General features: G+C 37.5%; 1 pseudogene; it reads right to left on the reverse strand.

Annotated features, from left to right (window-relative positions):
- Window positions 1-1063: 1063 nt before the first annotated feature.
- On the reverse strand, window positions 1064-24145 carry LOC119506087 (annotated as a pseudogene).
- Window positions 24146-24405: the final 260 nt, after the last annotated feature.

Consider the following 24405-nt stretch of genomic DNA (forward strand, 5'->3'; position numbering starts at 1 on the left):
TTAGATTCTCTGGAGCAAGAGTCTCCTTTCAACAGCTGTCTTCAGACTGTCTCTCATCTGCAGCTCCTGTGCTTTCTTCAAAGTGTCCCTCTTGGCTGTACCTCCTCTTCAAAGCAACACTCACAGCTGCACTGTGTTCCTTCTGTTATGTCAGCTCATTTATATGGCTCCACTGATCAACTTAGACCCACCCCGAATGGGCAGAGCAACACCTCCATGGAAATTATCCAATCAGAGTCATCACCCACAGCTGGGTGGGGTGCATTCCAAAGAAACACTCAAAGAATTACAATCTAATCAACACTGATAATGTCTGCCCATACAAGATTACATCAAAGATAATGACATTTGGGGGACACAATATATTCAAACTGGCACAAGCAGTTTAAAAAAAAACATGTATTTGTTCTGACAGAAACAGGGTAGTGGTTATTTGGGCTAGAGAAGAATAGAGGGTTTGAGAGGTGACTGCTAAGGGTACGGGGTTTTTCTTTTCAGAGTAATAAAAATGTTCTAAAATTGATTGCACATCTCTGTGAAGATACAAAAAGCAACTGATTGTATGCTTTGGATGGACTGTGGTATGTGAATATATCTCAATAAAATGGCTTTTTTAAAAAAAGTAATAGCTGCCATTGAATGACTCCTGGGCTGAATACTTAAAGATCAACTCCTTTAATCTTCCCCACAACCTAAGGAAATGGGAAATATTATTATTCCACTTTCCAGATAAAGAAAGTGAATCTTAGAGAGGAAGCCTGACCAGGATTCACATAGGTAGGATATGGCTGAGCCACAATATGAACCCAAATCTGACTCTAGGGGTGGGGGCAGGTGGGGGGGCAGTGGGATGAATATTAGGTTGAGACATATGAAATTGCTAAAAACAACAACTTCACACAGTTGTAATTTAATAGTTCTTATAAAATCCCAGTACCTTCTGAAATTAAATTTCAAAAGTTGAACTACCAGATGCAGATATCTAAAGAACAGAGACATCATTTGAAATTCGCAGTCCAACTTACTTTGGCAGTCTCATTCCCTGCAGAATTAAGCCCAAAGATCACAACTTTAATTCTCTATCCTCTCTTCCTCTGTCATTCCCAGGTTTTTGGTTCTCTGGCTTTCTGCAATCACCATCAGCCAGGAGCCTGCTGATTCTCTTAATGTATTTCAGGACCTTTGGTCCCCCCTCATTTTCCCTGATGCACAGCAGATCTTGGAGACATTCCACTGCAATATCAGAGATCCCATGGGGTGATGCACTATGCATTCCATTCCCCAGAGCTCTCACATGTTGCTGTTTCTCACCATCTCTGTATCCATCCCCGATCTCAATATCCAAGCTCAAATGTAGGGAATAAGAGATGTGAATATTCTGAAGTTGGCATTTGAATCCTCTTTCCTCCCCAAGTAAAATAGCTTGCTGATCATAAATGATTAGACCTCAATCCATGAGACTCATTTGGAATTCTAAGCAAAGACAGGCAATTAGATTGCTCTGTTGGTGGATACTGATAGGGTTCAAACCTAGCCTTCACTTTGAAGTAGGCTCTTGACAATTTTGTCAACACCACCATTCTCCTTGCCTCATTATTATTCTTCCTCTTTTTTATGTCCTCTGCTTCTGCCAACAACTTCCACCATGAATTTGCTTATCCAAAATATTCTGCATCAGGGGTTTGCTAACCTGGCTGGCTCAAATAATGACTATTTTGTTTCTGTAAACTGTATACATGTTCAAGAGATAAATATAAAGAAAAATTAACCAAAAAAAATCCAAATATCACTACAGAAATACATTAAGGGATTATACCAGACATCTGTTGATGATTTACAGAGCAAGGAAGAGACAGATAGATAAAGAAGTCCATGGGTAGGTATATGGATAAGTGAGTAGATCAGTAGGGAGGTAGGAAGAAGACAGATAGATGATGATGATATATATCTGTATCTATATCTATATCTATATTTTATCTTTCTATATTTTATTTTTCTTACATAGAGGGATGAATCAGAATAAAGAAATAATTTTATTAAATTTGTATCATCCCATATCTGCTACTTTTTAAAAGAATTTTTTAAATTTAATTTTTACATTTAACTAAAGAAGAAACCTGTGGGAAGCCAAAGAAACTGCTGAACTTTAAATGCATGCTTCTTCCTTTCAATATATAATTTCCTTACTCTTTTATCAGTAAGAAACAGAGACTGGAAACATTAAAAGGCTAGAGTTATGATTTCTTCTAAATAACATGTTTCAATTTTAGGCAAAATTATTGGCTCCCTGCTTTTAATATGAGGAAATTTAGCACTTTTATATATATTTCAGTCTTCCCTTCCCACCCCCTAATTTTGGTTATTTAATTTTTATATCATTGGGTTTATAGCATTTAAATTCTGTTCTGCAACCATAATTCTGTCAATTATTATGTCTAAATTCTGCATTTATATAGATGCAATTATAACCACTAGCCATGTTACCACAGTTTTCTATTGTCATATCTTGGTTGAATGGATTTCATCATCAAATATCTTTTTCTTAAAAAAAGCTTCATAATTCCTGTATTTTATGAATTCATATGTGCTTGAGAATGCTAGACTGTGCCTTTTATACTAGAGAGAAAAATTGAATGGCTATAAACCCACAGCATTAGTCCCTTTACAGTTGAACTTTGTAGGCATTCTTCCACCATATTCTGAAATTTACAGTTGATTTATTCCTTTAATATTTTCCCTATACATCTCTTGATTGGCAGGATTTCAGCCTCAGAAATTTCTTCAAGAAGGACTTATTGGCCACCAGTAACACACATTGACCTGGGCAGGAAGTGCTCCTGCCCAAAGTTCTACATTTAAAAGGGTTTTGATCTAGCCTACTCATGGCTTTCCCCATGAAGCAAAGGGTTTGCAGGTCCCAGGGACCTGCGCTCCCAAAGCTTGTGCCTCCAGTCTAGACCTAGGTATCTGGGAGCCCAATATTCTCTGCCCAAAGAGCCTTGAGCTAGAGTTCAGACAAGCATCTTCCCCAGATCTGTTGTCCTTAGGGTGGACCAAGCCACTACTCCTAGACCCAAGAGATGGACCAAGGATGGCTGCTTGTGAAGATATGGAGAGAGCTTGGGCACATGGACTAAGGTATCCAAATATATGCAACAAGGCCCCTCTTGGTGCCAGATACGCAAGATAAGGAGGAGAATGGAGGAGAGCAAGCTGTAATCTGAAGTCCAGGGAGGAGGGGCTAGCTCTTTCCATGTTCTGGTTTGGAAACTCAAGGCGACCAGGATTCTAAATTTGAACCTAGCCTTCCAGGTTGTTGAGCAAGGTAGGAGGATAAAATATATTTCATTTTATAGTTGGTTTGGGGTGTGTGTGTGTACACATATATATTTAGACATGACATTTTAAATTTTGACATATGACACATCAGCCTTCATTTATAGTCTTGCCTAGTTCCCACTAGTATAAGGTGCAGGTTTTAAGGCCTCTGAGTCAGTTTGTTATCTTGTTTCTTTGCTTGTTTGAAAATGTTAGTCCATTTACATACCAAATGAACAACAAATTGGCCAGCCAAAATAGTTTCTAGTCTCTGTTTCCTCAAAGCCTTAACTCATTTGTTTAATGAAGAGGAGAATTTTCAACTACCCTGATTTTTTTCACCATACAATGTGACTTGCACTTTCTACTGTGATGCCTGAAGAATGATGTATTTTACCTTAAAGCTCAATAATTTAAGAAATGTCTTGTTGCTGATTATTCTATAACTTTTTTCTTTAATTAGATATGCTTTTCAGTCTCCAGATTCAGTTGTCATTAATTCAAAGAATTTAATTTTCTATACTTTAAATTCATTTTTATTATTTATGTCTTTTAATTTAGCAATGCAAGTTTTATAACTATGTCCCTTGTCTGTTCCCATATATATTTTGCCTCTCCTACTGATTTGATGCCTTTATTTTCTCTGCACTCCTTAAGTATATTAAAACTTTCTCCCTTGAAATTGAAATATTTCAATTCCATTCTCTAGTTTATTCTGTTGCTTATTTTTATTTTTTCTAATTCATCTTTTTTATTTTATAAAGGTAGAATTTTGGACCTCAGGCTGTTTCCTGAACTCTAAGTTCTCCTTATATCTTACTTTTTTGTGTTTTATTTCTTGGACTTCAATCTCTTGATTTTTGGATTTTGTCTTTTTATTAACTTCTTCTCCACTGTGAGATATTAATGAGGAATTTTCTTCGATTCTTTAAATTAAGGTTCCCCTTTGACTGGGTGCTTTATTTGTGTTTTCAATCCTATATTTCTTTTCTTTCTAGGACTGGGGCTGTTGTATTTGTGTCATCATCCTACTGTATCTTTTCAGTTTGCTTATGTGCTAGCTAATGCGAGCAGGTCGACAGGAAAGGTGCATGACTCCTTCCTGATTCACTTCCCACCTTATCTGAAACCTGCTTATCTTCCCCTATGAGACAGTTTACAAGATTAGCAGTAGGGTTTCATCCTTGTTACTGTAACCCATCCATTTTATTATATGTGAGGCCATGAGACAAAGAGGGGAAGAGCTCATCTACAGCCTTGTATGGTATTTTTAGGAGAAAGGGCTCCACTTTCTCTTGAAATATGTCATTAAATGTTCTTTACTGGGATTCACAATGTGGTGTGTGCATGTGTGTGTTGGACACAAAAGCAGGATAACCTATTCCAAGATGATAAACCTTCGTGAGTAAGATTAATTGCCATTTTATTTTAGAGTTGTAGGCTTCCTTCAAAGACATATTTCATTTTACCATTCCACCCCTTTCTCCCCCGTGGTTCAATTTTTTTTCTTTGTTATAGAAGTTGTGGGTTTACAGAACAATCATGCATAAAACAAAGTATTCCCATATACATCCTATTATTAACAGCTTGCAATGGTGTGGAATATTTGTTACAATTGATGACAGCACATTTTTATAACTGTACTATTAACTATAGTCCATGGTTTAACTTAGGTTCACTATCGTGATGGTTAGGTTCACATGTCAAGCTGGCCAGGTGATGGTGTCCAGGTATCTGGTCAAGCAAGCACTGGCCTAACCATTACTGCAAGGACATTTGTGGCTGGTTAATAAACCAGAAGGCTGGTTTATTAAATCAGCAGTCAATTGAGTGCACCTGTGACTGACTACATCAACGAAGGGCATGTCTTCTACAATAAGAGAATTAAATCAGCTGGATTAATCCAATCAGTTGAAGACTTTTAAGGGGGAAAGAGAGAGAACCTTCACACTTCTTCTTTACTAGCCAGTGTCTCCTGAGGAGTTCATCAAACCCCTTCATCAGAGTTGCCAGTTCACTGCCTGACCTATGGAATTTGGACTCATGCATCTCCACAGTATACATTGAAATCAGATATACATTTCAATGCTTTTAATTAGGTACACAATGCTGTGCTGTCATCACCACCATACATTACCAAAAATTTTCCGTCATTCCAAATAGGAACCCTGTACATTTCAAGCCTAACTTCCCACTTACTAACCCCACCCCATTTAGAACCTATATTCTAGATTCTGACTCAATGAGTTTGCCTATTCTAATTATTTCAAATCAGTGAAATAATACAGTATTTGTCCTTTTGTGTCTGGCTTATATCACTCAACATGATGTCTTCAAAGTTCATCCATGTTGTCATATGTATCAGAACTTCATTCCTTTTTATAGGTGAGCAATCTTCTATTTTATGTGTATACCATATTTTATTTATCCATTCATGACACTCAGTTTGCTTCCATCTATTGGCAATTGTGAATACTGCCATTATGAATACTGATGTGCAAATATCTGTTCAATTACTGCTTTCGATTCTTTTGGATATATGCATAGTAGTGGGATTATCAGGTCATATGGTAGCTCTATACTTAGCTTTCTGAGGAACCACCAAACTGCCTTCCACAGCAGCTACACCATTTTATATTGCCATCAGTAATGAGTGAGTGTCCCTATTTCTTCGCATCCTCTCCAACACCTGTTATTCACCATTTTGTTTTGTTTTGTTAAGACCAGCCATTCTAATGGGTGTGAAATGGTATCTCACTATGATTTTGATTTGCATTTTCCTGATGGCTAATAATGTTAAGCATCTTTTCATGTGCTTTCTGGCCATTTGTATACCTTCTTTGGAGACATGTCTATGCATTTTGTTCATTTAAATTGAATTGTTCGTGTTCTTCGTTGATTTGAAGAATTTCTTTATATATTCTGGATATTAAACCTTTATTGGATGTATGGTTTCCAAATATTTTCTCCAAATGTGTAGGTTGTCATTTTCCTTTTATAATAAAGACCTTTGATGCACACAAGTTTTTAATTTTTATGAAGTCCCTCTTATCTATTTTTTTCATCTGTTGCTTGTGCTTTGAGTGTAAAGTCTAAGAAACCATTGCCTACCACAAGATCCTTAATATGCTTTCCTATGCTAAGAGTTTAATAGTTCTGGCTCTTACATTTAAGTCTTTGCTCCATTTTGAGTTGACTTTTGTATAAAGTATGAGTTAAAGGTCCTCTGCTTTTTCTTTGTAAATGGAAATCCAGTTTTCCCAGTACCATTTGTTGCAGACTCTTCTTTCCCAATTGAGTGGTCTTTGCCATCTTGTCAAAAATCAGTTGGCCATAAATGTGAGGGTTGATTTCTGAGCTCTTAATTTGGATCCATTGGTCTATGTATCTGTTCATGTGCCAATACCATGCTGTTTTGATTACTGCAGCTTTATAAGTTTTAAGATCAATAAGAGTGAGTACTCCAAATTCTTTCCTCTTTTTCAAGGTGGCTAAAGCTATTTGGGGCCCATTACCCTTCCATATAAATTTGAAAATTGGCTTTTCCATTTCTGCAAAGAAGGCTATTGTATTTTGGATGGGGATTGCATTGAATCTAAAATATGCTTTGGGTTGTATTGACATATTAATGATAGTTAGTCTTCCACTTCATAAACACAGAATATCCTTCCATTTATTTAGGTCTTCTTCAAATTCTTTAGTGTATATGTTCTTTAAATCCTTGATAGGATTTATTCCCAGGTATTTGATTCTTTTAGTTGATATTCTGAATGGTATTTTTTCTTCATTTCTTCTTCCCATTGTTCATTGCCTATGTATTAAACACTACTAATATTGGGGTGTTGATCTTGTACTCTGTAACTTTGCTGAATTCATTTATTAGCTCTAGGAGCTTTGTTGTGGATTTTTCAGGATTTTCTGAATATAGGATCATGTCAACTGAAAATAGGGAAAGTTTTACTTCTTTTTTTCAAATTTGGATACCTTCTATTTCTTTTTCTTGCATAATTGCTCTAGTAAGAACTTTTAGTACAATATTGCATAACAGTGGTGACAGTGGGCATCACTGTCTTGTTCCTGATCTCAGAGGGAGTGCTTTCAGTCTTTAGGCATTAAGTAGGAAATCTTCGGCCTTTTCATATGTGGGCTTTATCATTTTGAGGAAGTTTTATTCTGTTTCTAAAGTTTTAAGTGTTTTTATTAAGAAGAGGTGCTGAATTTTGCCAAAATCCTTTTCTGCATCAACTGAGATGATGATGTGTTTTTTTGCTGAATTCTATTGATGTGGTGTATTACATTTATTTTCTTATTTGAACAAACTTTGCATACCAGGGAGAAATTCCACTTGATCATGGTGTAAATTATTTTAATATGCTGTTGGATTCTATTTGCTAGTATTTTGTTGAGAATTTGGCATCTATACTCATAAAAGATGTTGAGAGGTATTGATCTGTGGTTTTCTTTTCTTGTGGTATCTTTGGTATGAGGGTGATGTTGGCCTTGTAGAATGAATTAGGGAGCATTCCTTCCTCTTTAATTTTTTGGAAGAGTTTGAGTGAATTGGTATTAAGTCTTCTTGGACTATTTGGTAGAATTGCCTTGGTGGGAGGTTTTTGATTACTGATTCAATCTCTTTACTAGTAATTGGTTTTTTGAAACCCTCTATTTATTTCTTCTTGAGTCTAAGTAGCTAGTTTGTGTGTTTCTAAGAATTTGCCCTTTTCATCTAGGTTATCTAATTTATTCATGTACAGTTGTTTATAGTATCCTCTTACAGTCCTTTATATTTCTGTATGGTCGGTAGTAATATCTCCCTTATCATTTCTGATTTAATTATTTGTATCCTCTCTCTTTTTTTTCCTTTGTCTGTCTACCTAAAGGTTTCTCAGTTTTATCTTTTTAAAGAAGCAACTTTTAGTTTTGTTGATTGTCTCTATTGTTTTTTTTTTTTTTTCTTTCTTATTCCATTTATCTCCTCTTTCCTTTCTTTTGCTCACTTTGGGTTTAGTTTGCTCTTCTTTTCCTAGTTCTTCCAGTTTTGAGGTTAGGTCTCAGATTTGAAGTTTTAACATTTTTAATGTAAGCACTTAGAGCTATAAATTTCCCTCTCAGCACTGCCTTCACTGTATCCTCTAAGTTTTGATATGTTGCATTTTCACTTTCATTTGCCTCAAGATATTTCTGAATTGTACCTCCCATTTCCACTTTAACTCATTGATTAAGAGTATTTTGTTTAATTTCCACATATTTGTGAATTTGCCATTTCTCCCTTTGTTTTTGACTTCTAGCTTCATTCCACCATGGTCAGAGAATATACATGGCATGATTTCAATATTTTTTAATTTATTGAGACTTGTTTTGTGACCTAACATGTGGTCTATCAAGAGAATCACCTATGTGCACTTGAGAAGAATGTGTATGCTGTTATGTTGGATGAAGTGTTCTATATGTCTGTTAGGTCTAGAAGATATAGAGTATCATTCGTGTCTTGTATTCCTTATTGATCTTCTGCCTGGATGTTCTATCCATTATTGAAAGTGATTTATTAAAGTTTCCTACTATTAATGTAGAACCATCAATTTCTCCCTTCAAATCTGTCACTATTTGCTTCATATATTTCAGGGCTTTGCTGTTAGGTGCCTGTTTATTAATAATTGTTACATCTTCTTATTTAATTATCCCCTTTATCAGTATATCATAACTGTCTTTGTCCCTAATAACTGTTTTTGACTTTAAACCTACTTCATCTGATATTAGTATAACTACCCCAGCTCTCTTTTTATTACTTGCATGGTATAACTTTTTCCATCCTTTCACTTTCAACCAACTTGTATGTTTGACTTAAAGGTGAGTCTCTTGCAGATAGCATATAGCTGTGCCATGCTTTTTTTCCTAATCCATCCTGCCAATCTCTGCCTTTTGATGGAAGAGTTTAATCCATTTACATTTTTTAACCAAGATGCAAAATTTTATTGAAAATTAAAATCACACATCCATAAAATAACAGCCTCAGTAATGAGAAATCATTGCCTAGGGGATACAGAGTAAAGGGCTGTGATCTGGGTGGTGAAAAGGGAGAGTCTTCACACTATTATTTTCAAAAATGTTGTTGAATTCCAAAGAAACAGAAATTCTGTAAACTCTTTGAATCAAGAAAGGAAGCTCTCTCCTCTTTCTATCTTTAATTTCTAGGCCAGGAAGTTTTACTTCAGCATTATGTCTGCTTGAACACTAATTAACTAAAATCTTGCCTCCTGGGAAAAAGAATTTAAGTAGTACCAGTAGTATGGTAGAATTGTGTTATGGTAGGATTAAGAGATAGGCGTTCTGATCAAATTAATCATAGATCTGGGGAGAGGAGTTTAAACTTCACTTGGGGCATTGAAAAATAGTATATAACTGCCTGGGGCAATATTGCTAGGGTGATCTTTCCCTATTAAAAGCATGAAACATATTTCCCTGCCTTGGAGTCTAAACAATGGTTTTGGGGGTAGGTCTCCAGGTTTTCAATGTGCAAGGAAGACTGTGTATCATATCAGATGCTGACCTATAGTAGCAGAAGTAGGATCCAATACAGCATCAATGGACAGTCTACCTACATCTGAAGGAAGGATACTAACAATGCAAGTTCTCAGAAGAAAAGAACAGCCTCCAAATTGGCCATTTTTGGTAATTATCACCTCTCTCTGCCCAGCAGTGCCCTTGATGCCTTAATTTGTTCCTAATGTGATATTACTGCATGACTAACATTAAACAGGCCTGATGCACAGACAATAAGAACTTTTTTCTCCTTTTCTTAAAAAGACATCTTAAGTTTGCAACCTGTTCAACAGCTTATTTATGAGTTTTAGAAACACAACAGAGGATAACAGGAAAGGGTTCCAATAAACATCTTAGTGTCTCTCTCCACACCTGACCTCTCCCTCCCAAGAAACAACAAAAAAAGCTTACAAACACAGTGGTTCCTGATTGCATCCAATGCTAGATCCAAGGATACAAAATCTGCAGAAAAATGTCCAGGATACAAAACCTGCAGAAGAACGTCCTTTCTTGAAAGTTTCCAGTCCCTTTAAAAGATTTTCTCACTAGTGGCTGTGTACCTTTGAGCAGTTTGGTCTCAGCCAGTTTCTTCAGGTCCTGCTTATGAGGGCTGGATACACAAACACACCACACACACACAACACATGGAAACAAAACAAACACAACCGCTCAAAGCAAGCTGAGATGGAGTTCTCTGGATACACTGATCGGCTTGCGGGGTTGGAATGTCTAAAGAAGTCTTCAAATCATTTTGAAATTTCTCTCCAGGGCTCCACAAGCTCATTCCTGAAGCAGGCTGAAAGATGTTTCTGAAGTCAGTGCTGGTGCTGCTGCTGCTGCTGCTGCTTGCCTGTATATTTCAATAGTGTGCTGAGGAAAGTACTGCAGGAGTTCCAGGGACTCCTTTATCTTCAACAGCATTTCATAAGTTCTCACAGCCCCTCACTGGTAAGTGTAAAAACTCATCATCTGGTGAATCTTCGTTTCTTGATGGATGTCATCTGGATGCCATGTGTGTTCAGACGAAAAGTGTGCTTCATTACCATCGCTTTTTTTTTTTTTTTTTTTTTTTTTTTTTGGTGCTCTCTGAGACTTGCTGCTTTCTGATGCTATCTTCGTCTGCCTTTCTGTCTCTTCCCAGGCTTGCACAGATCCAGGCCTCAAAGCAATATTGGCCCAGTACTTGCCCATCTCTGGTTTCCTAAATAACAATGATAAAAATTGGAGGGCAGTTCATTCCTCCAACACAACCGCTGTTACACATGAAATTGTACAAGACTGTTGTGAATTCAGTGCCAACCTGGGGTGGCTTGTAAGGCACCAGCACACTCTGTCTTCCTGTGATGGGGTCTTCTACATATTGTGTATGGCTATTCCCTTCTACCAGAATCAAATGACTAGGAAAGGCAATCTGTTCCTCATTGAATTCACAGCTCAGCTCACGGTTGGGGCACCATTTCCCCACCTCAGTGACATGCTCAGCTTTCTTGTAGATAGGCATGGCACAGATCACAGCACCCTGAGGAGGTGGAGTCATCACCTTGATCTGGATGGGACATGTTTTGCAATTTGGCAGTACAGTTTCTTCAGTTCAGTGGAATACATTCAGGTGGCCGACAGCATGCTCAACTGCTGGAAGGACATGTCGAAGCTGTGTTGACCCGGGTAGTCAGTGTTGGAGCAGATGGCAGGCAATGACAAGAGGGTGTCAAAGGTGGAGCTGGGTTGCACATAGGGTGAGGGCGAAGTGACACTTCTGCACATGTTCTGTGTTGTAGAGGCTGGTGGACAAGGAGCTGTTCTGGATCTGCTGGTCTATGCTGTTCAGGAGCCCCAGGTTTGTGTACTATGGCCACATGGGATCATTCATATCCAAATCCTGCATGCAGATACAGTCCATGCTAATCCCAATCTTGTTCATCGCACCATTTTCTGATGGCTGATCCACAAAGTTCAAATCAATGGGTTGAACTGAACATATAGGGTGTTCCAGAAGATCCCAGCTATGCTGGAAAACCTCTGGACTGAGGAATTCATTTGTCTGTGTGCTCTGGAACATGGTGTATCAGTAATAACTTTCTTTCCAAGAAAAATGAGCTGGGGTTTCTACAAACCTGGCAATTCACAAAACTTCCTTCTGAGTCATTTGTCCTTCATCATTCCTTCTTGCTGAGGAAACCAAATGCACTTAAGGCTGGAGATAGTGGCTCTGTCTTCATAGCTATCCTTCTAAATTCTGCTGTCTTTGCTCACTCAGGTTTCCTAATTCATTTACATTTAAAGCCACTGCTGATCATACTGGACTTTCTTCTGCCATTTTGCTATTTAGCATTTTTAAATCATACCTTGTTTGACCCTCAATTTTTCCATTTTTTACTTTTATATTTATTTGATTTTTGTGTTGTACCACATGGAATACCTTCTCTTTTCTATCTAGACATATTATTATTTTCTCTGTGGTTACCATGGGGTTAAAATTTAACATCCTAAATATATAACAATCATATTTGGTTTGATACCAACTTAACCTCAACAGCATACACATGTACTTTTCCTGTACCCCTTTCCCATTCCCCCACCTTCTTTTTTGTTTTGTGCTTGTTACCACTTATATAACCTTGTACCTTTTATGTCCCCAAAACATAAATTTATCATTACTTTTTATGCAATTGCATTTTAGCACCTGTAGGAAGTAAGAGGTACAGTTGCATACCAAACAATACACTACAATAATATTGGCATTTATAATTACCCAAATGGTTGCCTTTACCGTGGGTCTTTATTTCTTTGTGCTCCTTAGAATCACTGTGTAATAATGTTCTTTCCTTTCAGTCTGAAGAACTCCCTTTAGCCATGCTTGTAGGATGGTCTAGTGGTGATGAACTCCCTCAGCTTTTGTTTTTCTGAGAATTTCTTAATCTCTCCCTCATTTTTGTAGGACAGTCTCACTGGACATATAATTTATGGCTGGCAGTTGTTTTCTTTCAGCACTTTAAGCCTTTCAACCAACTGCCTTCTTGCCTCCATGGCTTCTGATGAGAAATTGGCACTCAATCTAATTGAGGCTCCCTTGCACATAACACATTGCTTTTGTCTTGCAGCTCAGAACTCTCTCCTTGTACTTTGCATTTGATTGTTTAATCCTTATATGATGGGGTGTATTCTTCATGTTTATCCTGCTTGGTGTTCTCTGGACTTCATGGATATGCATATTCATGACTTTTTCTAAGCTTGGAAAGTTCTCTGTCAGGATTTCTTTGAATATTCTTTCCATATCTTTCTCTCCTTTTCCTTCTGGGACCCCCATGATGCATATATCAGTATGCTTGATGGTGTTACAATCTGTCTTAGGCTATTTTTGCTTTTTATAGTTTCTTTTTCTTTTTGCTCCTCAGCCTAACTCATTTCAAGTGTCTTGTCTTCAAGGTCACTGATCCTGTCTTCTGTGAGCCCCAGTCTGCTCTTGAAACTCTCCTAGAAATTTTTCATTTCAGTTATTGTGGTCTTCAACTCTAGTAGTTCTTTCTGCTTCCTTTTTAAAATTTCTCTCTTTACTAAGATTCTCCTATTGCTCATTCATTTTTTTCTGCTGTCCTTTAGTTCCTTCTCTGTATTTTCCTTCATCTCCTTGAGCATTTTTAAGATCATTTTTTAAAAGGTTTTGTTTGGTATGTCCACATTCTGGTCTTCTTCATTGGTGTTTTCTGTTATTTATATCCTCTTCCTTTGGATGAGCCACCACGTTTGTTTGCCTTGTACTCTTTAGTTGCACACTATACATTTAAAAACTTTTAAATGTTAACTCTGGGATTTATTCCCTGAGATGTCTGTTTCTTGATTTTGAAACCTGCTGGTGATTAAGCAGAGCTATTCTTGAGCTTCAGCCCTCCTATCAGGAAGGTCTGCCCAAAGCAAATACCATATGCAGGTTTTTTCGTGTCTTTCTGGACCTGTGTCTGGTCTGGGCTTTTGACTTTTAGTTGGAGTCCCCCTGTTTACAGGAGTTTGGCTGTCCCCTCTGTTTCCTAGGAGACAGACCTCCCTCTCCTGAGCATTTGAAGCTGGAGTGATTTTGCCCCAGATTGTCTGACTCTATAGTTTCTTGCACTCCTTTTGTTATTTCAAGCTGCTTTTGCCTGGAGGGAAAATTCTGGAAGGAGGGGCATGCTAGAGAGGACTTTCCCAAATCAGCCTTCCCCAGCCAAAACAGGGCCAGAAACCACCAAGGGGATGCAAATTGGCTCCAAAGTGCCATGAGTTGGGGGTCGGGAAGGGTACCAAGATCTTCTTTCACGGCTTCCCAAAGCTGAGATTTCTTGGCTTGCTCAGCAAATGCAGCCCATCAACCAACTGTCCCCTGCGGCCCTGAAGAAGTGTAGCATCTTTAAGTGTCCTCCAACACAATCTTTGTCTGGGGCGGGTTGAAACAATGGCTGCCCTCAGAGCTGGACCCACAACAATCTGAAGTCACTAATCAAAAGCCATGATCAGTGACCAGCTGTGTCCACCCCTGGTCTTGGGGAAGGGGATTTTTATGTGTCCAGTGAGCTACTCAGGGGCTGGATCCCTCAGCAGTCTGCTATGAGAGCAGGGAATGGGCATCAGTAGCCATCATGTAGAGAGAGCAATTTACTGTTCTTTTCCATAATTTATCAGCCTCTTCCTCCTACTCATCCCTGAATGCTGTACAGTGTCCCTCTGTCCTCTAGAGTTTCAAAATAGGGTTTCAGATACTTCTTGCCTGTTAATAATTGTTCTGTAGATGGACTGAGTCCTGGAGCTCCCTTCTCCACCAGCTTCCCACAATCTCTCAACCCAGTGATTAATTTTTTGTGTGTCAGAGATACAGACCTACCTAATTCAGTAGATATATGGTATAGGCCAGATTTTGTAGTTTTTTCCGTCACTGTTTCTTCAATTATTTTTCTTCTCCACACCCTTTCTGGAACTCCAATTACACATATTTTAGCCCACTTGATGTCCCACGTATTATGATGCTGTGTTCACTTGATGTTTCAGTCTTTTTTCTTCCTGTGTTTTGATTTACAGAGTTTATACTGATATATGTTTAAATTCACTTTTTTTCTTGCTGTTTCTAATCTGCTCTTAATCTCAGCCTGTGTTTCTTTAATCCCTAACATAGTATTTTTGACTACCTAGAAATCCAATTTGAATCTTCATGTCATCTGTCTTTATTTATTGTGCTTACACTTTCTGCTACCTTCTTTAACACATAGAATATATTTAAAATGCTTTTTAAAATTTCCTTATCCAACAATTCTATCTCATCTCTTGCACTTATGGGTATGTATCTGTTGACTGATCATCTCTCCTCCTTATGGAGTATACATTCCTGCTTCTTAGGAACTGGGTAATTTTAATTGAATGCCAGAGATTGTAAATTTTATGCTATTGGGTGCTGGAATTGTTATAGTCCTTTAAATATTTTAGGGATTTGTTGTGGGATACAGTTAAGTTATTCAGAAACAGTTTGAACCTTTCAGAATTTGCATCTCAACTTTGTTAGACCAAAGCAGAACAGCCTTTATTCTAGAGCTAATTTTGCCTCACTGTAGAGGCAATACTTTTGTAGGGAATTTATTTGATACCACATGTGTTAAGAGGTCTTTCCACTTTTGTTGGTGGGTACAATGAACTATTCCCAGTCCTGTGTGATCCTTAGACATTGTTCTATCTCTTCCTTTCTGGTGGTTCTTTCCACAACTTTGGATAGTTTCTTCACATGCATGTGTTTACCGGTACAGTACTTAGCTATTGACTCAAGTAGTATCCCCTGCAGATCTCCAATACTTGTGTGTGTTTGCACATGTACACTCTCCTTCCTTCCCTCCCTTCCCTCCTCCCTCTCCCTGCAACTCTTTCTTGTCTGATACTTTGCCCCATAAATTGTAACCACTTTTGTTTCCTCAAATTCTGAACACTGACTTCTGAACTCAGAAAAACTACTGGACTCTATTTAGGTTCCTCCTCCCTGTGCTGTGGCTGGGTACTCGCTCTAGGCAGTGAGCTGGGGCAATCATAAGGAACCTCATTTGTTTTGCTCCTCTCAGGGATCACTCTTCTGTGCTGCCTGTTGTCCAATGTCTGTAAATGGTTATTTCACACTTTTTGGCTACTTTGTTAACTGTTTAAGGCAAGAAGGTAAATCTTGGCCCTATTACTTGATATCTGGAAGCAAAAGTGCTCACCATACATTTTAACAAAATATTTCAAAGTGTACTTGCTTTGGACCCAACTATTCTGTGCAGGAATTGTGACTAGAAGTAAAAATGGTAGTAGCAAAGATAAAAATACCTGGGACTATCTTTAGGTCTTGGTGAAAGAAACAAAGGGAATTTCCTAGAGGCACTTCCTAGTACGATGTTTTGCCCTCACAGTTCTTTATATTCCCACAATTCTCTAATTTTTCCTCCCTACCCTTTCATGCATAACATATATGATGGGAGAGTTACATGCCTGGCAATGGAAACTATAGAGAAAAGGAAAATTATTTATTCCTAATGGAGTTGATGGGAGAGAGGAGATATGCACCTCATGGCTGACTTCACAATTACAAGGAAAGGCTTTTAGGTCCGTCCCTTTTACATCATCTAATACATAACAGTTTACTTCACCAACTGTATTCCCTCCCTTTCTGACATTAAACTTTGGGATCATACAACATCCAAGGAAATTACCACTGTAATTCTGTCATCAGTGTAGACACACTCTGGTGGCCACTTAAAGGATGAGAGCCACATAGGAAACTCATTTAAGCATAATTTACTTTCTAAAGCCATATCACTGTAATTAACTAAATTAGTAGTTCTTAAGCGGCTTCATGGTTTTGAATGAATCACTTTACTTGTAATGTTTTGCAATAAGACTTAAATTCACTGGCACCTTCCCCTACGTTTCTAACTTATTGATGTTTTTGAAAGTCCAAGAGAAGGATTGGTTCTCCAAAAAATATTATTGATTTTATTGCATTTTTTGACATTTTAGTGTCAAAATATGAAGGTTCAAATTCTAATTAGAGAAATATTGACCGTAGATTGTGCGACACTTGATATTTGCACTAAATTCCTAGGTTGAGGGTATCTTAAAGTTGGACTTCTGAAGCAAATTTCTGTATGGATGAAATTTGGCATAGAATGATGTCAAACTCAATCCCAAATTTAACCAATCCAGAGAACAACCACTTACAGAAATCACATTGCATGACCTCAAAGTATGTTTATAAGATACAGCTCATTAATGATTTCAACCAGGACTTGGTTTAGGTAAAGAAAAGTGTAATTAGCAATATAAGCATTAGTCTCTTGATATGGGGATCTGGGTAGTGTTTAATCTGTGCTAAAAGATACACACACATCATGGGTGTGTCTTTTCTAACACTCACTCTAAGTGAACAACAAATGCTTGGGATTTGGGAGGGGTATATGGGAGGATAGAAAACATTAGTATGCACACTCAACCCTTTAAACTAATAGTGGCCTTTTTCTCTCAGTATATATTAATCAGAACTAATCCATAACATGAAAGCATCATAGAACATTAAGGCTGAAGGAAATTATGAGCATCATCTAGCCCAATCCTCTCTCTTGACAGATGATGTGCCAAGGTCCAGAGAATATGTTACTAACCTAAGGTCAAGCATGTAAATTTTAAAAGCCGTGGGCTAAATCCAGGTCTCCTGATTCCTAATCCAGAGCCCTCTCTGCCTTTGCACTAATCTGGAGTATGGAGCATGTTTTACTTATCCAAGAATGTAACGGATGAATTAAAACATTGTCAATGAAAGCTGTATAACCAAACTGACAGAAGGACCACTAGGTGAAGGGATTAGGATGATGTTTATTCTGCTTTCTACTATTACGTACCTTTCCATTTTTAAATTAGCATAAACAATTTTATATTGGACAAAATATAAAAAAACTTCATTTAAAATGGTGTAAAATGTTTCATCTTACCCTTTTCCTAAATATTTTTAAAAACACATTTGAAAAATAGTAATGATAATGATTAGTTTGATATTTTAACAGAATCCATAAGTATATGTTATTGGAGACAAATTTGTTGCAAGTTCTAGAATGTGGATGTGATTTCATTACAGCACTATTACACTCAAATTTGTTTAGATTTAGATTTAGAGTGTGTTACAAGGGAGAGAAAGAGAGACTGTTGTAAAGATGGTTTAGAATTTATCATTCATGGAGTTAAGATTGTCTCTTTGATGTGCCTCATGTGTCCGGATGTGTGGCAGCGATGCCTGTGGGCATAATGGTTTTCCCTTAAGTATTCTTCAAGCAACACAACTGACCACCAGAGTTCTCTGACACAGCCAACCCCATATTATTTAAATGAAAACTCTTACGTAGTTTTTATATTAAATTGAAGTTTCCTAATTTTTCCCAATTTTCAAAAATATAGAAGGTAGCTCTTGAAAAACAAATAAGAATTAAACAATGAAACAAATTTCTAGCATATCATTACAACTAAAATTATTAGTCTATAGGGTTTTAGCAGAGTAGACCAATTTAAATAAAACAATATAGTGGAAAAAAACATGTTTTAAGTTCCCCGGTGTATTTTCCCTGTTATATCCTAAATTATTTTTTCTGATAGTCCAAATTCATTTTTAAGATATCTGGTGTCATCACACAATACCCTCCCTGGGCCCTCATAGCACTCAGAGAGGTCATAAACCATCTACTTTGGCCTCTACTAATCAGAATTTATTTGCCTTTGCTTGCTTCATGTCCAGTTCCCTCTGGGATCTATTCAATATTATCTGACAATAGATAATTAATGAGTTATTCAGATCAATTAATCAATAATAACGTGGTTTACCACTCCAAGCAACTCAATTTCTTAACTTAGTTAAAAGTACCATGTTTCCTTAAAGCTAGTAGGAGAGGGAAATGAAGAGATACAGCTAAGAAAGAAACAACTGACTTGGCCAGAGTATGAAGTGGGCATGAAGACAGAAGAATTGGGTGAAAGTCAAAATAAGGAATAATTAACCCCTATCCTCTCTCCTAGCCGATGCTGCCAAGCCACCACTGCTCCATCACACAGAAGAAGAAAAGAAGGTTATTCCCTGGAGAGGTTAAGTAAGAGAGGTGCTGGCACAGCCGAGCACATGGCTTAAATGAGAGTCTGCGTATTGAATGGTAAGACACCCAGCCCTCTTCTCCCATTTAGTTTCTAAAATTTTGGAAATTAGGCATATAACTCCTCTCAGAGAAAAAAAGATTAGCCTAAAAGAAAAGAGCTACAGATTCAGATAGTTTGGGGTCTCTCAATTCCATAACCAGATTGTATAGGATCACCTTACTGAGAAGCTGACCAGTCAAAGAGCCTTAGTCGTGCACCCAAAGCTTCCAGACAGTTTTCCAGTATCTCATTCTTAAATATTATGGCCAAGATCACCAGATATCTCAGGAAAGCCTCAACATGAATGACAGAGACGAAAACAAAACACAGAAAAAGAAAGTTAGTCATAGGAACAGGGGCAATATGTATAGTAGACAAAACTATGCATGCACACACACACATATATATACATGTATATGTATATGTATATATGTGTGGATATGTGTGTGGATATGCATGTCATGTGGTTAATTTCCTCATATATAACAGAATAAGCCAAAATAACAGGATTCAATAAAAAGTAAATATTTGGTAAAGATGTACTTTCATTAAAATATAATACCTGGAATTTTTTTTAATTGACAAAGGATTAGAGGATAAAGTTGAATAAACCTCAAAGAAAGTACAGCAAAAACAGAGACGTCAAATAAGATTTCTTCCTTCTTTTCTGCCCTCTCCAGTTTTGCCCATATAACTCTGATGCATCTTTAACACTCAGCTCAGAGTCCTGAAGCCATCCTGCACTCCTGACTTTCCTATCCACTCCCCCCAAGTGGATTAGGGACTCTCCTTCCATAATAACCCGTGCATGCCTCAGCCATGGCACCTACATGCTGTTCTGTAATGATTTATGTATCTCTTCCCCCAAGTGAACACCTTGAGAACAGAGACTGCATCTTATTCAACTTCATACCCCAGCATCTATTATAGTGTCTGGTGCATAGGTGGGCTGTAACAGATATCTATTAAATGAACATATGAAAACGTTTAAACTTACCCATGTCAGTATCTTCCTCTGAAACTATGGAAAGTAATATGAAACTGAAAGCATTGTTATGAAGAGTAAAGATAATGTACATGAAGCACCCAGCCCAGGGCCTGGTCTGTATAGTAAGTGCTCAATAAATGTAGATAGTAGAGTAGAAGTGTGAGTGGAACTGGTAATGAGACAGGAATTGAACATGGAAAAGGCAGCAATTTATTGGGATTGGTAACAGTAGTAGTTGTAGTAGTCAGTGCTGTTAGCACAATCAGCCACTGCTTTAACTGGAGAGATAAATATGGAAAGGGAACGAAACAGTACCTGTCAGGGATCAGGAGACCCCATGAGAAGGGGCTCACATAAGAGAGATAATAAAAGGAGGAAGAATGATTATCCTGATCATCTGTTCCTGTGACTCCCTACACCTTCATAGCATGTATTTGAGAAAATTCAGAACAACTTTCTTAGGTTATCAGGAAACTTAGAATCAGTATTTTTTTTCCTGGGTATTCTTTTATTAGAGATCATCTTAAGAAATATTGAGCATCTAGCTTTAGTTCACATTTTAAAAATCACAGTAAAAAAGATGATCAGAGTTGCCGAAGAGTCTAGGAAAATGAAATCATTGATAGAATCCTTTCCATAGAGCAAGTTAACTGGTCCACGTAACCACAATATTCCTAGGGAAGGAATGTTTCTAGACACTCAGGACCTGGGACTGAGCGACCCCCCAACCTCTAAATCTCCCAGGGACGCTGGTTTGCTTTGACCCAGAGAGCTAGAACAGAGATACCTGGGCTGAGCTCCAGGAGGGAAATAAGTAGCTCGAGGTTAATAATCAATTGCAAGAGCAGCCTCCCCCATTTATTCCAGTACGCCACACAAATATTATCATTTTCGATATATGTCATGAAACAAAAAAGTTTGGGAAGCGCTGCGTATAACAACCCAAAGAGACAGGTGCTATTACTATCTACATTTTATAGAAAAGGAAACTGAGGGAAGTTAAATAGTGTATTTGTGATCATACAGCTAGGAAGTAACAGAAACTAGATTTAAACAATGTCTACCTTCACAGTTCACAGACCACCATGCAATTGTTTTTTTTAAAAAAAAAAAGAATCAATTGCAACTGGCCGAAACATCTACTTTCAGCTATGACGAGCTAGTATAGTGTCTATTGTGTGTTCATTTTCTCTTCTCTTTTGCATAGGTTGTTAACTTATGTCACTTTGGAAGGAATCACTTTTATCCAGTCTTACAATCTCTACCTTTAATCAAAATGTTTGATCCAAACCAATCGTCTTTTGTTCCTCTGCTGTTCCTCCTTTCCTAAGTTCTTTTGAGATAATTGAATTTGTTACCATTCCATTTTAATTCCTCTATTGGCTTTTTTGGTTTACCTCTTTGTATTATTTTTAGTGGATATTCCAGTTCTTACAATATGCATTCTTAACTTACCATGGTCCACTTAGAGTCAAGATTTATGACTTCATGTAAAATTAATAAACATGCAACAGTTAAATTCCATTTTAAACTCCATCCTTTGTGTCATCACAGATTATTACATTTACATTATAAGTTCTACAGTACTATACTTTTTGCTTCAAACTGTCCGATGTTTTTTGAATAAGCTGAAAGAAGAAATAAAAGGATAATCCACATATTTACTGCTTCCAGTACTCCTCATTTCTATCTGTAGATCTGAGTTTCATTGCATATCACTTCCTAGAGCCTGAATAACAGGCTGGGTCTATTGGCAAAAAAAAAATTCTCAGCTGTCAGTTATCTGAAAAGGTCTCTTTCACCCTCATTTTTGAAGATTTTTGCTAGATATAGAATTCTGGGTTGACAGATTTGCTTTTAGTATTTCAAAGGTACTGTTTCACTGTCTTCTAGCCTCTGTGTTTCTGTTGAGAAGTAACCTGACATTTGTATTACTATTTCATTGTATGTAAAATATCTAGCTGCTTTTAAGAATTTTCCTTTCTCTCTGGTTCTTACAACTTTGACTCTGGTGTTGATAGGTGTGGTTCACTTTGTATTTATACTGCTGGGGATTTGCTGAGCTTCTTGGATGGGTAAATTGCTCTTTTAACAAAATTTGGGAAATTTTTGGCTATTATTTCTTCATATTTTTTTCTGACCCATTTTCTCTCTTGTCTCCCTCTGGTGCTCCAATTCCATGGCTAAGTGTACGATCTCCATGCTCAAGAAATATTTGCTGAATGTGGTGAGTGATTTTCCCTCCTATAGGAAGGTCCCAGCAATCTTGCTGATATAATTCATGTCCAGAATTCTCTATATTGTCTCTTCCTACCTACCAGAGCCCCCCTGGCATACTCCTTGGAATCTATGATGACAAATCTTCCTTTTCTTATGATGTTGGTAGATGAAGCTTAGGAAGCCATGCTCTACAACCATTCTGAGTCTTTACTCGGGAGCTAAGTCTGCCCCTTCCCCCTCACACCAAGTCCTGTTGCTAGTCCATTTTACAGCTTGCCCTGAACTGCAGTGAGTAATCTGGCCACTCCTAGGCATATCTCCACTTATGACCTGAAACCTTAATGTACCAAATAACAAGCCTACTTCAAGCATAATATCCTGGCATGTGTCAGTTAAGATGTGTAGTACACAAACAAAGCCTTTCATAAGACAGGGACAATGATCTAAGGAGAGGCAAGAAAGAGAGAGTCAGGAAATGAAATTGTGGAGAAAATATTCATTTGAAATCAATGTTATCTACTCAATTACTATTGTTTTGCCAGGCACTGTACTGGATGCAGGAGAACTAAGATAAATCTGACAGTCTTGGTCCTCAAGACACTTAAAATTGTGTGAAATAAGATGAAGTCCAAGAAGTTTACCAAAAAATCTCTTCCCCCAAACTATGTCTTAGGTTTATAATTGTTGTGATGTATTTTCATTTAACTGCAGAACCAACTCAGAACAAGCAGCAGGAAAACCTTCTTCTCATATTTCAAGAGGTTGTTTGTTTTTAATCCCAGTGAAAAGTACTTTGAGGCATAATTTTTTTTTTTACTGGAGAGGTTGTAGGTATATATAAAAATCCTGGATAAAATACAGAGTTCCCATATACCCCCCTATTATTAACACCTTAGTGTGGTACATTTGTTGCAACTGATGAAAGAACATTTTTGTCATTATACAATTAATTATAGGCAATGGCTTATATTAGGGTTCACTGTGTTGTACAGGCCTATGTTGTTGTTTTATCTTAATTTTTATTCTAGTAACATATGCAACCTAAAATTTCCCCTTTTTCAAGGAAAAAGTTTTAGTAGTCTAAGTACCTAGCCACTTGTCACTTGTGAATTGTACATTCAGTCATCCTCATTCACTAACTTCTGTACATACAGGCTAAATCCCTAAATATGGACACACAGCTTTATAACAATTTCTGTCTTCCTAGGTCTTCAAGCATCTCATTCCAGGACCACATTAATAAGTCAGACTGGTCTTTAGTTTTAATTCCTGTCCTTGAATTTGTAGAATTAATAAATAAAATTATTTCTGAATTAATACATAGGCCTGCTAATATCCATACCTGCAATTTTAGCTCTACCACTTTTTCTACACCAACATTCACTTAAGACAGGAATACTTAAGAAGACTCAGAGTCATACAGCTGTCTCTGACACCTTCCCAACACACACACACACACACACACACACACACACACATACAGACACACCATTAGTGGATCTATGCTGTGTCTACGTGATGATCACTCAGCCCTAGTCCCTGCCTTACAGCCCTAAAAGTCACTCACTGCTAATTTCTTGGCTCAGATGCATTCCCCAACTTACAATATAATCCAGTGCCTACATTTTCAATGCCAGGGTTCTTTCTCCTAAATCCTTCATTTCAGGCCTAACTTCTCTTTTGGGGAACTGACTCACTACATACGCTGGTCTCATCCACGTGAACTGTGTTTAACAATTGCTTTGTCTCTAGTTCTGAAATCCTATCCTGAAACTTCTCTACTATTCCAAACACAAGGCCTTCTCTCATCTTTCCTCCTTGCTGAGTTGGAAGTTCCTCCTCTGAGACCAGTTTAGGGTCTATGGCCCTTCTCTCTCCTCGATGTGGCTCCCTATCTGGTCTTCCGAGGGTTAAAAGCATGGTTTTTGGAGTTAGACAGTCTGGGTCAAAATCCTGGCTGTACCACTTACAAACTGAGTGATTTGAATCCAATTATATTAACTCTCTGTGCTTCATTTTCCTTATCGGTAAAATGGGGATGATAATGCCAGTACATGCCTGAAAGAAGTTCTGTTAGAACTGAAGGAAATAATGTTTACAAGGCTCTTACAACAATGGCTGGCACTTGGTAGACATACATTAAATATCAGCTATTAATATTAACATTGCCAGTACTATGC

The sequence above is a fragment of the Choloepus didactylus genome, chromosome 11 (genome assembly GCF_015220235.1).
Source record: "Choloepus didactylus isolate mChoDid1 chromosome 11, mChoDid1.pri, whole genome shotgun sequence".
In the NCBI taxonomy this organism is placed as follows: Eukaryota; Metazoa; Chordata; class Mammalia; order Pilosa; family Megalonychidae; genus Choloepus; species Choloepus didactylus.